This window comes from Liolophura sinensis, chromosome 10 (genome assembly GCF_032854445.1).
Source record: "Liolophura sinensis isolate JHLJ2023 chromosome 10, CUHK_Ljap_v2, whole genome shotgun sequence".
In the NCBI taxonomy this organism is placed as follows: domain Eukaryota; kingdom Metazoa; phylum Mollusca; class Polyplacophora; order Chitonida; family Chitonidae; genus Liolophura; species Liolophura sinensis.
In genome coordinates, this window is record NC_088304.1 from 30,077,956 (window position 1) to 30,096,172 (window position 18,217).

General features: G+C 45.3%; 9 non-coding genes across 9 annotated transcripts; all 9 read left to right on the forward strand.

Moving 5' to 3' along the window:
• Window positions 1–1,213: 1,213 nt before the first annotated feature.
• LOC135477282 (U1 spliceosomal RNA) lies at window positions 1,214–1,375 on the forward strand. Its single transcript, XR_010445170.1, has one exon. It is a non-coding gene; the product is annotated as a U1 spliceosomal RNA (small nuclear RNA).
• A 1,814-nt stretch (window positions 1,376–3,189) lies between these two features.
• LOC135477284 (U1 spliceosomal RNA) lies at window positions 3,190–3,351 on the forward strand. The gene has a single exon (XR_010445171.1). It is a non-coding gene; the product is annotated as a U1 spliceosomal RNA (small nuclear RNA).
• Window positions 3,352–5,165: 1,814 nt separating this feature from the next.
• LOC135477285 (U1 spliceosomal RNA) lies at window positions 5,166–5,327 on the forward strand. The gene has a single exon (XR_010445172.1). It is a non-coding gene; the product is annotated as a U1 spliceosomal RNA (small nuclear RNA).
• Window positions 5,328–7,135: 1,808 nt separating this feature from the next.
• LOC135477293 (U1 spliceosomal RNA) lies at window positions 7,136–7,297 on the forward strand. The gene has a single exon (XR_010445180.1). It is a non-coding gene; the product is annotated as a U1 spliceosomal RNA (small nuclear RNA).
• Window positions 7,298–9,102: 1,805 nt separating this feature from the next.
• On the forward strand, window positions 9,103–9,264 carry LOC135477296 (U1 spliceosomal RNA). Its single transcript, XR_010445183.1, has one exon. It is a non-coding gene; the product is annotated as a U1 spliceosomal RNA (small nuclear RNA).
• A 1,806-nt stretch (window positions 9,265–11,070) lies between these two features.
• Window positions 11,071–11,232, forward strand: LOC135477286 (U1 spliceosomal RNA). Its single transcript, XR_010445173.1, has one exon. It is a non-coding gene; the product is annotated as a U1 spliceosomal RNA (small nuclear RNA).
• Window positions 11,233–13,038: 1,806 nt separating this feature from the next.
• Window positions 13,039–13,200, forward strand: LOC135477288 (U1 spliceosomal RNA). The gene has a single exon (XR_010445175.1). It is a non-coding gene; the product is annotated as a U1 spliceosomal RNA (small nuclear RNA).
• Window positions 13,201–14,988: 1,788 nt separating this feature from the next.
• Window positions 14,989–15,150, forward strand: LOC135477289 (U1 spliceosomal RNA). Its single transcript, XR_010445176.1, has one exon. It is a non-coding gene; the product is annotated as a U1 spliceosomal RNA (small nuclear RNA).
• Window positions 15,151–16,961: 1,811 nt separating this feature from the next.
• On the forward strand, window positions 16,962–17,123 carry LOC135477290 (U1 spliceosomal RNA). The gene has a single exon (XR_010445177.1). It is a non-coding gene; the product is annotated as a U1 spliceosomal RNA (small nuclear RNA).
• Window positions 17,124–18,217: the final 1,094 nt, after the last annotated feature.

The following is an 18,217-nucleotide window of genomic DNA, read 5'->3' on the forward strand; positions in this document are numbered from 1 at the left end:
ATAATTTTACAGTTTAAAAACAAAAGCTATGCAACACACAGTTCAAATACGGAACAGAACGTCTCTAGAATTCCTTTTGTTGACTATGGGATCCATTCACTGGCGTCAGCCGCAAATTTGAGCAGACCTCTTCGCAGTGTTTGTGGTTGATTAAGTGCTCCAACTATTTGGTCGAAATCCACTAATGCACAGTCTTCTTCTTTGGGGTGAACAAATACATTTGTCTGCAGACTTTTTCTTCTTAGAAAAGAAACCTCAAGATCCCCATCTGAATAATACACGGTGTCGATCCTTCCGATGAACAGTTTCTTCACACGATCCCCGAGCCGCACTAATACCCACTGATCTACATGTAACTCCTTAATTGACTTCACGTTAACCACGCCAGTTAGTCCAGTCCTTCCACTGCTTCGCTGAGCATTTCCCGATGACGAGGTTCCCTGGACACCTTCTGTTTCTATATTATCGCAATGGCTGCTAACCCCTTTATCGGAATCTCCACCTTCTGTGCTCTCAGACGACGCTTCTGTAGATTGCTCTTCTCCTGAACTTGTTTCCTCGGAGTCACTAGTTTCACCGTTGTCATCATCATTGTGGGATAAATCCTCTGAAGAAACACTTTTTCCCGGCTCAACACGAAGACGCTTTGCTCGTTTCTTTGGCTGTTTACAATCTGCACCACGCATGTCTTTCAACAACGCTATTAATGCGCCATCCACTCCATGGCCTCCTGCTCCTTCGGGAGTTTTCTCGATTTCCCTGGGAATCCTATCAAGAACAGGGGTTGGGTCGTGAGGGACAATGCCGCACTCTTTAAACGCAGATTTTACATTTTCGCTCTGAGTGGTAGATAATTTCTCTGAAAGTTCATGAAGTAGCCGTGGGAATACATCTTTTGCAACAGTAACGATACTATTGTATACTTTTATTGGCTCACTGTCCGAATTCACCACGTTGTCCGAAGTCACCCCAATTTACGGTACTGATGGACAGAATATAACCAAAGGAGTGAAAAAGGTTTTAACACTGACAGAGATTGGGTGCCAAAGGAAGGTGAGGAAAGCTCGTATTTGACGAGAGACAGAACACCCACTCAAGTCTCGTGCGCACTTCGTGCGTTTTGTGCCGGGCCAAGACGGCCAGCCATTTGCGGTTCGCCCAAGCCGGACACGGGCCGTCTTTCACCAGTTTGAGTGGTGAGGCAGATCAAATCATACTTACCTGGCACAGGGGCTACCGTGATCAATCAGGCGGTGCCCCCAGGGCGAGGCCTTCCCATTGCACTTCGGTGGGCTGACCCCTGCGATCGCCCCAAATGTGGGCGACTCGGGTGCGTAATTTTTACTCAGGGGGACTGCGTTCGCGCTATCCCCTTTCATGAACCTAAGTGAAAAACAGAATACAAACATCAACACTTGTCCTTAGTCGGAGATGCGCATCTGGATTAGACAGCCACCACTGCACTGCTGTGTACAGGCACGTGCGCACTTCGTGTAGGGTTGGTCGTAGACGTTTGGCATGCATGTGACAGCGGCATCCAAGGCAAGTTTTCTGCACGTACCGTAAGCTGGGGTGAATTGGGACGATTTTTGTAGTCTTTTCTTTCTGTGCTTCAGAATATCTGATATAATAAGGACTTTTTCTTCTTATCAGTTTGCATTTAATATATGGGTTCAGCCAGCATTAGTACAAGTCTTAAATGTATAAGAGTCTGCGATTTTTTTTTGTTTGAAAGTTGTCCGAATTCCCCCCCCCCCCCCCCACAGGAGGTGGTGACTTCGGACATTTACTTTACACCAACACATAAACGAGATAAGCCAACCAAAGGGTTGGTTTCGGACTTTAATTAGGTTTTTAAAAAATACAAATTTTAACTTAAACATCTCAGGATGTTTGAAAAGTTATAAATGCACGTGTTTTGCTTAACAATGAAACAAATTTGAGAAACCGCAATCACGTTTACACCATTTGGGAGCATAATTTTACAGTTTAAAAACAAAAGCTATGCAACACACAGTTCAAATACGGAACAGAACGTCTCTAGAATTCCTTTTGTTGACTATGGGATCCATTCACTGGCGTCAGCCGCAAATTTGAGCAGACCTCTTCGCAGTGTTTGTGGTTGATTAAGTGCTCCAACTATTTGGTCGAAATCCACTAATGCACAGTCTTCTTCTTTGGGGTGAACAAATACATTTGTCTGCAGACTTTTTCTTCTTAGAAAAGAAACCTCAAGATCCCCATCTGAATAATACACGGTGTCGATCCTTCCGATGAACAGTTTCTTCACACGATCCCCGAGCCGCACTAATACCCACTGATCTACATGTAACTCCTTAATTGACTTCACGTTAACCACGCCAGTTAGTCCAGTCCTTCCACTGCTTCGCTGAGCATTTCCCGATGACGAGGTTCCCTGGACACCTTCTGTTTCTATATTATCGCAATGGCTGCTAACCCCTTTATCGGAATCTCCACCTTCTGTGCTCTCAGACGACGCTTCTGTAGATTGCTCTTCTCCTGAACTTGTTTCCTCGGAGTCACTAGTTTCACCGTTGTCATCATCATTGTGGGATAAATCCTCTGAAGAAACACTTTTTCCCGGCTCAACACGAAGACGCTTTGCTCGTTTCTTTGGCTGTTTACAATCTGCACCACGCATGTCTTTCAACAACGCTATTAATGCGCCATCCACTCCATGGCCTCCTGCTCCTTCGGGAGTTTTCTCGGTTTCCCTAGGAATCCTATCAAGAACAGGGGTTGGGTCGTGAGGGACAATGCCGCACTCTTTAAACGCAGATTTTACATTTTCGCTCTGAGTGGTAGATAATTTCTCTGAAAGTTCATGAAGTAGCCGTGGGAATACATCTTTTGCAACAGTAACGATACTATTGTATACTTTTATTGGCTCACTGTCCGAATTCACCACGTTGTCCGAAGTCACCCCAATTTACGGTACTGATGGACAGAATATAACCAAAGGAGTGAAAAAGGTTTTAACACTGACAGAGATTGGGTGCCAAAGGAAAGTGAGGAAAGCTCGTATTTGACGAGAGACAGAACACCCACTCAAGTCTCGTGCGCACTTCGTGCGTTTTGTGCCGGGCCAAGACGGCCAGCCATTTGCGGTTCGCCCAAGCCGGACACGGGCCGTCTTTCACCAGTTTGAGTGGTGAGGCAGATCAAATCATACTTACCTGGCACAGGGGCTACCGTGATCAATCAGGCGGTGCCCCCAGGGCGAGGCCTTCCCATTGCACTTCGGTGGGCTGACCCCTGCGATCGCCCCAAATGTGGGCGACTCGGGTGCGTAATTTTTACTCAGGGGGACTGCGTTCGCGCTATCCCCTTTCATGAACCTAAGTGAAAAACAGAATACAAACATCAACACTTGTCCTTAGTCGGAGATGCGCATCTGGATTAGACAGCCACCACTGCACTGCTGTGTACAGGCACGTGCGCACTTCGTGTAGGGTTGGTCGCAGACGTTTGGCATGCATGTGACAGCGGCATCCAAGGCAAGTTTTCTGCACGTACCGTAAGCTGGGGTGAATTGGGACGATTTTTGTAGTCTTTTCTTTCTGTGCTTCAGAATATCTGATATAATAAGGACTTTTTCTTCTTATCAGTTTGCATTTAATATATGGGTTCAGCCAGCATTAGTACAAGTCTTAAATGTATAAGAGTCTGCGATTTTTTTTTGTTTGAAAGTTGTCCGAATTCCCCCCCCCCCCCCCCACAGGAGGTGGTGACTTCGGACATTTACTTTACACCAACACATAAACGAGATAAGCCAACCAAAGGGTTGGTTTCGGACTTTAATTAGGTTTTTAAAAAATACAAATTTTAACTTAAACATCTCAGGATGTTTGAAAAGTTATAAATGCACGTGTTTTGCTTAACAATGAAACAAATTTGAGAAACCGCAATCACGTTTACACCATTTGGGAGCATAATTTTACAGTTTAAAAACAAAAGCTATGCAACACACAGTTCAAATACGGAACAGAACGTCTCTAGAATTCCTTTTGTTGACTATGGGATCCATTCACTGGCGTCAGCCGCAAATTTGAGCAGACCTCTTCGCAGTGTTTGTGGTTGATTAAGTGCTCCAACTATTTGGTCGAAATCCACTAATGCACAGTCTTCTTCTTTGGGGTGAACAAATACATTTGTCTGCAGACTTTTTCTTCTTAGAAAAGAAACCTCAAGATCCCCATCTGAATAATACACGGTGTCGATCCTTCCGATGAACAGTTTCTTCACACGATCCCCGAGCCGCACTAATACCCACTGATCTACATGTAACTCCTTAATTGACTTCACGTTAACCACGCCAGTTAGTCCAGTCCTTCCACTGCTTCGCTGAGCATTTCCCGATGACGAGGTTCCCTGGACACCTTCTGTTTCTATATTATCGCAATGGCTGCTAACCCCTTTATCGGAATCTCCACCTTCTGTGCTCTCAGACGACGCTTCTGTAGATTGCTCTTCTCCTGAACTTGTTTCCTCGGAGTCACTAGTTTCACCGTTGTCATCATCATTGTGGGATAAATCCTCTGAAGAAACACTTTTTCCCGGCTCAACACGAAGACGCTTTGCTCGTTTCTTTGGCTGTTTACAATCTGCACCACGCATGTCTTTCAACAACGCTATTAATGCGCCATCCACTCCATGGCCTCCTGCTCCTTCGGGAGTTTTCTCGGTTTCCCTAGGAATCCTATCAAGAACAGGGGTTGGGTCGTGAGGGACAATGCCGCACTCTTTAAACGCAGATTTTACATTTTCGCTCTGAGTGGTAGATAATTTCTCTGAAAGTTCATGAAGTAGCCGTGGGAATACATCTTTTGCAACAGTAACGATACTATTGTATACTTTTATTGGCTCACTGTCCGAATTCACCACGTTGTCCGAAGTCACCCCAATTTACGGTACTGATGGACAGAATATAACCAAAGGAGTGAAAAAGGTTTTAACACTGACAGAGATTGGGTGCCAAAGGAAAGTGAGGAAAGCTCGTATTTGACGAGAGACAGAACACCCACTCAAGTCTCGTGCGCACTTCGTGCGTTTTGTGCCGGGCCAAGACGGCCAGCCATTTGCGGTTCGCCCAAGCCGGACACGGGCCGTCTTTCACCAGTTTGAGTGGTGAGGCAGATCAAATCATACTTACCTGGCACAGGGGCTACCGTGATCAATCAGGCGGTGCCCCCAGGGCGAGGCCTTCCCATTGCACTTCGGTGGGCTGACCCCTGCGATCGCCCCAAATGTGGGCGACTCGGGTGCGTAATTTTTACTCAGGGGGACTGCGTTCGCGCTATCCCCTTTCATGAACCTAAGTGAAAAACAGAATACAAACATCAACACTTGTCCTTAGTCGGAGATGCGCATCTGGATTAGACAGCCACCACTGCACTGCTGTGTACAGGCACGTGCGCACTTCGTGTAGGGTTGGTCGCAGACGTTTGGCATGCATGTGACAGCGGCATCCAAGGCAAGTTTTCTGCACGTACCGTAAGCTGGGGTGAATTGGGACGATTTTTGTAGTCTTTTCTTTCTGTGCTTCAGAATATCTGATATAATAAGGACTTTTTCTTCTTATCAGTTTGCATTTAATATATGGGTTCAGCCAGCATTAGTACAAGTCTTAAATGTATAAGAGTCTGCGATTTTTTTTTGTTTGAAAGTTGTCCGAATTCCCCCCCCCCACAGGAGGTGGTGACTTCGGACATTTACTTTACACCAACACATAAACGAGATAAGCCAACCAAAGGGTTGGTTTCGGACTTTAATTAGGTTTTTAAAAAATACAAATTTTAACTTAAACATCTCAGGATGTTTGAAAAGTTATAAATGCACGTGTTTTGCTTAACAATGAAACAAATTTGAGAAACCGCAATCACGTTTACACCATTTGGGAGCATAATTTTACAGTTTAAAAACAAAAGCTATGCAACACACAGTTCAAATACGGAACAGAACGTCTCTAGAATTCCTTTTGTTGACTATGGGATCCATTCACTGGCGTCAGCCGCAAATTTGAGCAGACCTCTTCGCAGTGTTTGTGGTTGATTAAGTGCTCCAACTATTTGGTCGAAATCCACTAATGCACAGTCTTCTTCTTTGGGGTGAACAAATACATTTGTCTGCAGACTTTTTCTTCTTAGAAAAGAAACCTCAAGATCCCCATCTGAATAATACACGGTGTCGATCCTTCCGATGAACAGTTTCTTCACACGATCCCCGAGCCGCACTAATACCCACTGATCTACATGTAACTCCTTAATTGACTTCACGTTAACCACGCCAGTTAGTCCAGTCCTTCCACTGCTTCGCTGAGCATTTCCCGATGACGAGGTTCCCTGGACACCTTCTGTTTCTATATTATCGCAATGGCTGCTAACCCCTTTATCGGAATCTCCACCTTCTGTGCTCTCAGACGACGCTTCTGTAGATTGCTCTTCTCCTGAACTTGTTTCCTCGGAGTCACTAGTTTCACCGTTGTCATCATCATTGTGGGATAAATCCTCTGAAGAAACACTTTTTCCCGGCTCAACACGAAGACGCTTTGCTCGTTTCTTTGGCTGTTTACAATCTGCACCACGCATGTCTTTCAACAACGCTATTAATGCGCCATCCACTCCATGGCCTCCTGCTCCTTCAGGAGTTTTCTCGGTTTCCCTGGGAATCCTATCAAGAACAGGGGTTGGGTCGTGAGGGACAATGCCGCACTTTTTAAACGCAGATTTTACATTTTCGCTCTGAGTGGTAGATAATTTCTCTGAAAGTTCATGAAGTAGCCGTGGGAATACATCTTTTGCAACAGTAACGATACTATTGTATACTTTTATTGGCTCACTGTCCGAATTCACCACGTTGTCCGAAGTCACCCCAATTTACGGTACTGATGGACAGAATATAACCAAAGGAGTGAAAAAGGTTTTAACACTGACAGAGATTGGGTGCCAAAGGAAAGTGAGGAAAGCTCGTATTTGACGAGAGACAGAACACCCACTCAAGTCTCGTGCGCACTTCGTGCGTTTTGTGCCGGGCCAAGACGGCCAGCCATTTGCGGTTCGCCCAAGCCGGACACGGGCCGTCTTTCACCAGTTTGAGTGGTGAGGCAGATCAAATCATACTTACCTGGCACAGGGGCTACCGTGATCAATCTGGCGGTGCCCCCAGGGCGAGGCCTTCCCATTGCACTTCGGTGGGCTGACCCCTGCGATCGCCCCAAATGTGGGCGACTCGGGTGCGTAATTTTTACTCAGGGGGACTGCGTTCGCGCTATCCCCTTTCATGAACCTAAGTGAAAAACAGAATACAAACATCAACACTTGTCCTTAGTCGGAGATGCGCATCTGGATTAGACAGCCCACCACTGCACTGCTGTGTACAGGCACGTGCGCACTTCGTGTAGGGTTGGTCGCAGACGTTTGGCGATGCATGTGACAGCGGCATCCAAGCAAGTTTTCTGCACGTACCGTAAGCTGGGGTGAATTGGGACGATTTTAGTAGTCTTTTTCTTTCTGTGCTTCAGAATATCTGATATAATAAGGACTTTTTCTTCTTATCAGTTTGCATTTAATATATGGGTTCAGCCAGCATTAGTACAAGTCTTAAATGTATAAGAGTCTGCGATTTTTTTTGTTTGAAAGTTGTCCGAATTCCCCCCCCCACAGGAGGTGGTGACTTCGGACATTTACTTTACACCAACGCATAAACGAGATAAGCCAAACAAAGGGTTGGTTTCGGACTTTAATTAGGTTTTTAAAAATACAAATTTTAACTTAAACATCTCAGGATGTTTGAAAAGTTATAAATGCACGTGTTTTGCTTAACAATGAAACAAATTTGAGAACCGCAATCCACGTTTACACCATTTGGGAGCATAATTTTACAGTTAAAAACAAAAGCTATGCAACACACAGTTCAAATACGGAACAGAACGTCTCTAGAATTCCTTTTGTTGACTATGGGATCCATTCACTGGCGTCAGCCGCAAATTGAGCAGACCTCTTCGCAGTGTTTGTGGTTGATTAAGTGCTCCAACTATTTGGTCGAAATCCACTAATGCACAGTCTTCTTCTTTGGGGTGAACAAATACATTTGTCTGCAGACTTTTTCTTCTTAGAAAAGAAACACTCAAAATCCCCATCTGAATAATACACGGTGTCGATCCTTCCGATGAACAGTTTCTTCACACGATCCCCGAGCCGCACTAATACCCACTGATCTACATGTAACTCCTTAATTGACTTCACGTTAACCACGGCCAGTTAGTCCAGTCCTTCCACTGCTTCGCTGAGCATTTCCCGATGACGAGGTTCCCTGGACACCTTCTGTTTCTATATTATCGCAATGGCTGCTAACCCCTTTATCGGAATCTCCACCTTCTGTGCTCTCAGACGACGCTTCTGTAGATTGCTCTTCTCCTGAACTTGTTTCCTCGGAGTCACTAGTTTCACCGTTGTCATCATCATTGTGGATAAATCCTCTGAAGAAACACTTTTTTCCCCGCTCAACACGAAGACGCTTTGGCTCGTTTCTTTGGCTGTTTACAATCTGCACCACGCATTGTCTTTCAACAACGCTATTAATGCGCCATCCACTCCATGGCCTCCTGCTCCTTCAGAGTTTTCTCGGTTTCCCTGGGAATCCTATCAAGAACAGCGGTTGGGTCGTGAGGGACAATGCCGCACTTTTTAAACGCAGATTTTACATTTTCGCTCTGAGTGTAGATAATTTCTCTGAAAGTTCATGAAGTAGCCGTGGGAATACATCTTTTGCAACAGTAACGATACTATTGTATACTTTTATTGGCTCACTGTCCGAATTCACCACGTTGTCCGAAGTCACCCCAATTTACGGTACTGATGGGCAGAATATAACCAAAGGAGTGAAAAAGGTTTTAACACTGACAGAGATTGGGTGCCAAAGGAAGTGAGGAAAGCTCGTATTTGACGAGAGACAGAACACCCACTCAAGTCTCGTGCGCACTTCGTGCGTTTTGTGCCGGGCCAAGACGGCCAGCCATTTGCGGTTCGCCCAGCCGGACACGGGCCGTCTTTCACCAGTTTGAGTGGTGAGGCAGATCAAATCATACTTACCTGGCACAGGGGCTACCGTGATTCAATCAGGCGGTGCCCCCAGGGCGAGGCCTTCCCATTGCACTTCGGTGGCTGACCCCTGCGATCGCCCCAAATGTGGGCGACTCGGGTGCGTAATTTTTACTCAGGGGGACTGCGTTCGCGCTATCCCTTTCATGAACCTAAGTGAAAAACAGAATACAAACATCAACACTTGTCCTTAGTCGGAGATGCGCATCTGGATTAGACAGCCACCACTGCACTGCTGTGTACAGGCACGTGCGCACTTCGTGTAGGGTTGGTCGCAGACGTTTGGCATGCATGTGACAGCGGCATCCAAGGCAAGTTTTCTGCACGTACCGTAAGCTGGGGTGAATTGGGACGATTTTTGTAGTCTTTTCTTTCTGTGCTTCAGAATATCTGATATAATAAGGACTTTTTCTTCTTATCAGTTTGCATTTAATATATGGGTTCAGCCAGCATTAGTACAAGTCTTAAATGTATAAGAGTCTGCGATTTTTTTTTTGTTTGAAAGTTGTCCGAATTCCCCCCCCACAGGAGGTGGTGACTTCGGACATTTACTTTACACCAACACATAAACGAGATAAGCCAACCAAAGGGTTGGTTTCGGACTTTAATTAGGTTTTTAAAAAATACAAATTTTAACTTAAACATCTCAGGATGTTTGAAAAGTTATAAATGCACGTGTTTTGCTTAACAATGAAACAAATTTGAGAAACCGCAATCACGTTTACACCATTTGGGAGCATAATTTTACAGTTTTAAAACAAAAGCTATGCAACACACAGTTCAAATACGGAACAGAACGTCTCTAGAATTCCTTTTGTTGACTATGGGATCCATTCACTGGCGTCAGCCGCAAATTTGAGCAGACCTCTTCGCAGTGTTTGTGGTTGATTAAGTGCTCCAACTATTTGGTCGAAATCCACTAATGCACAGTCTTCTTCTTTGGGGTGAACAAATACATTTGTCTGCAGACTTTTTCTTCTTAGAAAAGAAACCTCAAGATCCCCATCTGAATAATACACGGTGTCGATCCTTCCGATGAACAGTTTCTTCACACGATCCCCGAGCCGCACTAATACCCACTGATCTACATGTAACTCCTTAATTGACTTCACGTTAACCACGCCAGTTAGTCCAGTCCTTCCACTGCTTCGCTGAGCATTTCCCGATGACGAGGTTCCCTGGACACCTTCTGTTTCTATATTATCGCAATGGCTGCTAACCCCTTTATCGGAATCTCCACCTTCTGTGCTCTCAGACGACGCTTCTGTAGATTGCTCTTCTCCTGAACTTGTTTCCTCGGAGTCACTAGTTTCACCGTTGTCATCATCATTGTGGGATAAATCCTCTGAAGAAACACTTTTTCCCGGCTCAACACGAAGACGCTTTGCTCGTTTCTTTGGCTGTTTACAATCTGCACCACGCATGTCTTTCAACAACGCTATTAATGCGCCATCCACTCCATGGCCTCCTGCTCCTTCAGGAGTTTTCTCGGTTTCCCTGGGAATCCTATCAAGAACAGGGGTTGGGTCGTGAGGGACAATGCCGCACTTTTTAAACGCAGATTTTACATTTTCGCTCTGAGTGGTAGATAATTTCTCTGAAAGTTCATGAAGTAGCCGTGGGAATACATCTTTTGCAACAGTAACGATACTATTCTATACTTTTATTGGCTCACTGTCCGAATTCACCACGTTGTCCGAAGTCACCCCAATTTACGGTACTGATGGACAGAATATAACCAAAGGAGTGAAAAAGGTTTTAACACTGACAGAGATTGGGTGCCAAAGGAAAGTGAGGAAAGCTCGTATTTGACGAGAGACAGAACACCCACTCAAGTCTCGTGCGCACTTCGTGCGTTTTGTGCCGGGCCAAGACGGCCAGCCATTTGCGGTTCGCCCAAGCCGGACACGGGCCGTCTTTCACCAGTTTGAGTGGTGAGGCAGATCAAATCATACTTACCTGGCACAGGGGCTACCGTGATCAATCAGGCGGTGCCCCCAGGGCGAGGCCTTCCCATTGCACTTCGGTGGGCTGACCCCTGCGATCGCCCCAAATGTGGGCGACTCGGGTGCGTAATTTTTACTCAGGGGGACTGCGTTCGCGCTATCCCCTTTCATGAACCTAAGTGAAAAACAGAATACAAACATCAACACTTGTCCTTAGTCGGAGATGCGCATCTGGATTAGACAGCCACCACTGCACTGCTGTGTACAGGCACGTGCGCACTTCGTGTAGGGTTGGTCGCAGACGTTTGGCATGCATGTGACAGCGGCATCCAAGGCAAGTTTTCTGCACGTACCGTAAGCTGGGGTGAATTGGGACGATTTTTGTAGTCTTTTCTTTCTGTGCTTCAGAATATCTGATATAATAAGGACTTTTTCTTCTTATCAGTTTGCATTTAATATATGGGTTCAGCCAGCATTAGTACAAGTCTTAAATGTATAAGAGTCTGCGATTTTTTTTTGTTTGAAAGTTGTCCGAATTCCCCCCCCACAGGAGGTGGTGACTTCGGACATTTACTTTACACCAACGCATAAACGAGATAAGCCAACCAAAGGGTTGGTTTCGGACTTTAATTAGGTTTTTAAAAAATACAAATTTTAACTTAAACATCTCAGGATGTTTGAAAAGTTATAAATGCACGTGTTTTGCTTAACAATGAAACAAATTTGAGAAACCGCAATCACGTTTACACCATTTGGGAGCATAATTTTACAGTTTTAAAACAAAAGCTATGCAACACACAGTTCAAATACGGAACAGAACGTCTCTAGAATTCCTTTTGTTGACTATGGCATCCATTCACTGGCGTCAGCCGCAAATTTGAGCAGACCTCTTCGCAGTGTTTGTGGTTGATTAAGTGCTCCAACTATTTGGTCGAAATCCACTAATGCACAGTCTTCTTCTTTGGGGTGAACAAATACATTTGTCTGCAGACTTTTTCTTCTTAGAAAAGAAACCTCAAGATCCCCATCTGAATAATACACGGTGTCGATCCTTCCGATGAACAGTTTCTTCACACGATCCCCGAGCCGCACTAATACCCACTGATCTACATGTAACTCCTTAATTGACTTCACGTTAACCACGCCAGTTAGTCCAGTCCTTCCACTGCTTCGCTGAGCATTTCCCGATGACGAGGTTCCCTGGACACCTTCTGTTTCTATATTATCGCAATGGCTGCTAACCCCTTTATCGGAATCTCCACCTTCTGTGCTCTCAGACGACGCTTCTGTAGATTGCTCTTCTCCTGAACTTGTTTCCTCGGAGTCACTAGTTTCACCGTTGTCATCATCATTGTGGGATAAATCCTCTGAAGAAACACTTTTTCCCGGCTCAACACGAAGACGCTTTGCTCGTTTCTTTGGCTGTTTACAATCTGCACCACGCATGTCTTTCAACAACGCTATTAATGCGCCATCCACTCCATGGCCTCCTGCTCCTTCAGGAGTTTTCTCGGTTTCCCTGGGAATCCTATCAAGAACAGGGGTTGGGTCGTGAGGGACAATGCCGCACTTTTTAAACGCAGATTTTACATTTTCGCTCTGAGTGGTAGATAATTTCTCTGAAAGTTCATGAAGTAGCCGTGGGAATACATCTTTTGCAACAGTAACGATACTATTGTATACTTTTATTGGCTCACTGTCCGAATTCACCACGTTGTCCGAAGTCACCCCAATTTACGGTACTGATGGACAGAATATAACCAAAGGAGTGAAAAAGGTTTTAACACTGACAGAGATTGGGTGCCAAAGGAAAGTGAGGAAAGCTCGTATTTGACGAGAGACAGAACACCCACTCAAGTCTCGTGCGCACTTCGTGCGTTTTGTGCCGGGCCAAGACGGCCAGCCATTTGCGGTTCGCCCAAGCCGGACACGGGCCGTCTTTCACCAGTTTGAGTGGTGAGGCAGATCAAATCATACTTACCTGGCACAGGGGCTACCGTGATCAATCAGGCGGTGCCCCCAGGGCGAGGCCTTCCCATTGCACTTCGGTGGGCTGACCCCTGCGATCGCCCCAAATGTGGGCGACTCGGGTGCGTAATTTTTACTCAGGGGGACTGCGTTCGCGCTATCCCCTTTCATGAACCTAAGTGAAAAACAGAATACAAACATCAACACTTGTCCTTAGTCGGAGATGCGCATCTGGATTAGACAGCCACCACTGCACTGCTGTGTACAGGCACGTGCGCACTTCGTGTAGGGTTGGTCGCAGACGTTTGGCATGCATGTGACAGCGGCATCCAAGGCAAGTTTTCTGCACGTACCGTGAGCTGGGGTGAATTGGGACGATTTTTGTAGTCTTTTCTTTCTGTGCTTCAGAATATCTGATATAATAAGGACTTTTTCTTCTTATCAGTTTGCATTTAATATATGGGTTCAGCCAGCATTAGTACAAGTCTTAAATGTATAAGAGTCTGCGATTTTTTTTTGTTTGAAAGTTGTCCGAATTCCCCCCCCACAGGAGGTGGTGACTTCGGACATTTACTTTACACCAACGCATAAACGAGATAAGCCAAACAAAGGGTTGGTTTCGGACTTTAATTAGGTTTTTAAAAAATACAAATTTTAACTTAAACATCTCAGGATGTTTGAAAAGTTATAAATGCACGTGTTTTGCTTAACAATGAAACAAATTTGAGAAACCGCAATCATGTTTACACCATTTGGGAGCATAATTTTACAGTTTAAAAACAAAAGCTATGCAACACACAGTTCAAATACGGAACAGAACGTCTCTAGAATTCCTTTTGTTGACTATGGGATCCATTCACTGGCGTCAGCCGCAAATTTGAGCAGACCTCTTCGCAGTGTTTGTGGTTGATTAAGTGCTCCAACTATTTGGTCGAAATCCACTAATGCACAGTCTTCTTCTTTGGGGTGAACAAATACATTTGTCTGCAGACTTTTTCTTCTTAGAAAAGAAACCTCAAGATCCCCATCTGAATAATACACGGTGTCGATCCTTCCGATGAACAGTTTCTTCACACGATCCCCGAGCCGCACTAATACCCACTGATCTACATGTAACTCCTTAATTGACTTCACGTTAACCACGCCAGTTAGTCCAGTCCTTCCACTGCTTCGCTGAGCATTTCCCGATGACGAGGTTCCCTGGACACCTTCTGTTTCTATATTATCGCAATGGCTGCTAACCCCTTTATCGGAATCTCCACCTTCTGTGCTCTCAGACGACGCTTCTGTAGATTGCTCTTCTCCTGAACTTGTTTCCTCGGAGTCACTAGTTTCACCGTTGTCGTCATCATTGTGGGATAAATCCTCTGAAGAAACACTTTTTCCCGGCTCAACACGAAGACGCTTTGCTCGTTTCTTTGGCTGTTTACAATCTGCACCACGCATGTCTTTCAACAACGCTATTAATGCGCCATCCACTCCATGGCCTCCTGCTCCTTCAGGAGTTTTCTCGGTTTCCCTGGGAATCCTATCAAGAACAGGGGTTGGGTCGTGAGGGACAATGCCGCACTTTTTAAACGCAGATTTTACATTTTCGCTCTGAGTGGTAGATAATTTCTCTGAAAGTTCATGAAGTAGCCGTGGGAATACATCTTTTGCAACAGTAACGATACTATTCTATACTTTTATTGGCTCACTGTCCGAAGTCACCCCAATTTACGGTACTGATGGACAGAATATAACCAAAGGAGTGAAAAAGGTTTTAACACTGACAGAGATTGGGTGCCAAAGGAAAGTGAGGAAAGCTCGTATTTGACGAGAGACAGAACACCCACTCAAGTCTCGTGCGCACTTCGTGCGTTTTGTGCCGGGCCAAGACGGCCAGCCATTTGCGGTTCGCCCAAGCCGGACACGGGCCGTCTTTCACCAGTTTGAGTGGTGAGGCAGATCAAATCATACTTACCTGGCACAGGGGCTACCGTGATCAATCAGGCGGTGCCCCCAGGGCGAGGCCTTCCCATTGCACTTCGGTGGGCTGACCCCTGCGATCGCCCCAAATGTGGGCGACTCGGGTGCGTAATTTTTACTCAGGGGGACTGCGTTCGCGCTATCCCCTTTCATGAACCTAAGTGAAAAACAGAATACAAACATCAACACTTGTCCTTAGTCGGAGATGCGCATCTGGATTAGACAGCCACCACTGCACTGCTGTGTACAGGCACGTGCGCACTTCGTGTAGGGTTGGTCGCAGACGTTTGGCATGCATGTGACAGCGGCATCCAAGGCAAGTTTTCTGCACGTACCGTAAGCTGGGGTGAATTGGGACGATTTTTGTAGTCTTTTCTTTCTGTGCTTCAGAATATCTGATATAATAAGGACTTTTTCTTCTTATCAGTTTGCATTTAATATATGGGTTCAGCCAGCATTAGTACAAGTCTTAAATGTATAAGAGTCTGCGATTTTTTGTTGTTTGAAAGTTGTCCGAATTCCCCCCCCCCCCCACAGGAGGTGGTGACTTCGGACATTTACTTTACACCAACACATAAACGAGATAAGCCAACCAAAGGGTTGGTTTCGGACTTTAATTAGGTTTTTAAAAAATACAAATTTTAACTTAAACATCTCAGGATGTTTGAAAAGTTATAAATGCACGTGTTTTGCTTAACAATGAAACAAATTTGAGAAACCGCAATCACGTTTACACCATTTGGGAGCATAATTTTACAGTTTAAAAACAAAAGCTATGCAACACACAGTTCAAATACGGAACAGAACGTCTCTAGAATTCCTTTTGTTGACTATGGGATCCATTCACTGGCGTCAGCCGCAAATTTGAGCAGACCTCTTCGCAGTGTTTGTGGTTGATTAAGTGCTCCAACTATTTGGTCGAAATCCACTAATGCACAGTCTTCTTCTTTGGGGTGAACAAATACATTTGTCTGCAGACTTTTTCTTCTTAGAAAAGAAACCTCAAGATCCCCATCTGAATAATACACGGTGTCGATCCTTCCGATGAACAGTTTCTTCACACGATCCCCGAGCCGCACTAATACCCACTGATCTACATGTAACTCCTTAATTGACTTCACGTTAACCACGCCAGTTAGTCCAGTCCTTCCACTGCTTCGCTGAGCATTTCCCGATGACGAGGTTCCCTGGACACCTTCTGTTTCTATATTATCGCAATGGCTGCTAACCCCTTTATCGGAATCTCCACCTTCTGTGCTCTCAGACGACGCTTCTGTAGATTGCTCTTCTCCTGAACTTGTTTCCTCGGAGTCACTAGTTTCACCGTTGTCATCATCATTGTGGGATAAATCCTCTGAAGAAACACTTTTTCCCGGCTCAACACGAAGACGCTTTGCTCGTTTCTTTGGCTGTTTACAATCTGCACCACGCATGTCTTTCAACAACGCTATTAATGCGCCATCCACTCCATGGCCTCCTGCTCCTTCAGGAGTTTTCTCGGTTTCCCTGGGAATCCTATCAAGAACAGGGGTTGGGTCGTGAGGGACAATGCCGCACTTTTTAAACGCAGATTTTACATTTTCGCTCTGAGTGGTAGATAATTTCTCTGAAAGTTCATGAAGTAGCCGTGGGAATACATCTTTTGCAACAGTAACGATACTATTGTATACTTTTATTGGCTCACTGTCCGAATTCACCACGTTGTCCGAAGTCACCCCAATTTACGGTACTGATGGACAGAATATAACCAAAGGAGTGAAAAAGGTTTTAACACTGACAGAGATTGGGTGCCAAAGGAAAGTGAGGAAAGCTCGTATTTGACGAGAGACATAACACCCACTCAAGTCTCGTGCGCACTTCGTGCGTTTTGTGCCGGGCCAAGACGGCCAGCCATTTGCGGTTCGCCCAAGCCGGACACGGGCCGTCTTTCACCAGTTTGAGTGGTGAGGCAGATCAAATCATACTTACCTGGCACAGGGGCTACCGTGATCAATCAGGCGGTGCCCCCAGGGCGAGGCCTTCCCATTGCACTTCGGTGGGCTGACCCCTGCGATCGCCCCAAATGTGGGCGACTCGGGTGCGTAATTTTTACTCAGGGGGACTGCGTTCGCGCTATCCCCTTTCATGAACCTAAGTGAAAAACAGAATACAAACATCAACACTTGTCCTTAGTCGGAGATGCGCATCTGGATTAGACAGCCACCACTGCACTGCTGTGTACAGGCACGTGCGCACTTCGTGTAGGGTTGGTCGCAGACGTTTGGCATGCATGTGACAGCGGCATCCAAGGCAAGTTTTCTGCACGTACCGTAAGCTGGGGTGAATTGGGACGATTTTTGTAGTCTTTTCTTTCTGTGCTTCAGAATATCTGATATAATAAGGACTTTTTCTTCTTATCAGTTTGCATTTAATATATGGGTTCAGCCAGCATTAGTACAAGTCTTAAATGTATAAGAGTCTGCGATTTTTTTTTGTTTGAAAGTTGTCCGAATTCCCCCCCCACAGGAGGTGGTGACTTCGGACATTTACTTTACACCAACGCATAAACGAGATAAGCCAACCAAAGGGTTGGTTTCGGACTTTAATTAGGTTTTAAAAAATACAAATTTTAACTTAAACATCTCAGGATGTTTGAAAAGTTATAAATGCACGTGTTTTGCTTAACAATGAAACAAATTTGAGAAACCGCAATCACGTTTACACCATTTGGGAGCATAATTTTACAGTTTAAAAACAAAAGCTATGCAACACACAGTTCAAATACGGAACAGAACGTCTCTAGAATTCCTTTTGTTGACTATGGGATCCATTCACTGGCGTCAGCCGCAAATTTGAGCAGACCTCTTCGCAGTGTTTGTGGTTGATTAAGTGCTCCAACTATTTGGTCGAAATCCACTAATGCACAGTCTTCTTCTTTGGGGTGAACAAATACATTTGTCTGCAGACTTTTTCTTCTTAGAAAAGAAACCTCAAGATCCCCATCTGAATAATACACGGTGTCGATCCTTCCGATGAACAGTTTCTTCACACGATCCCGAGCCGCACTAATACCCACTGATCTACATGTAACTCCTTAATTGACTTCACGTTAACCACGCCAGTTAGTCCAGTCCTTCCACTGCTTCGCTGAGCATTTCCCGATGACGAGGTTCCCTGGACACCTTCTGTTTCTATATTATCGCAATGGCTGCTAACCCCTTTATCGGAATCTCCACC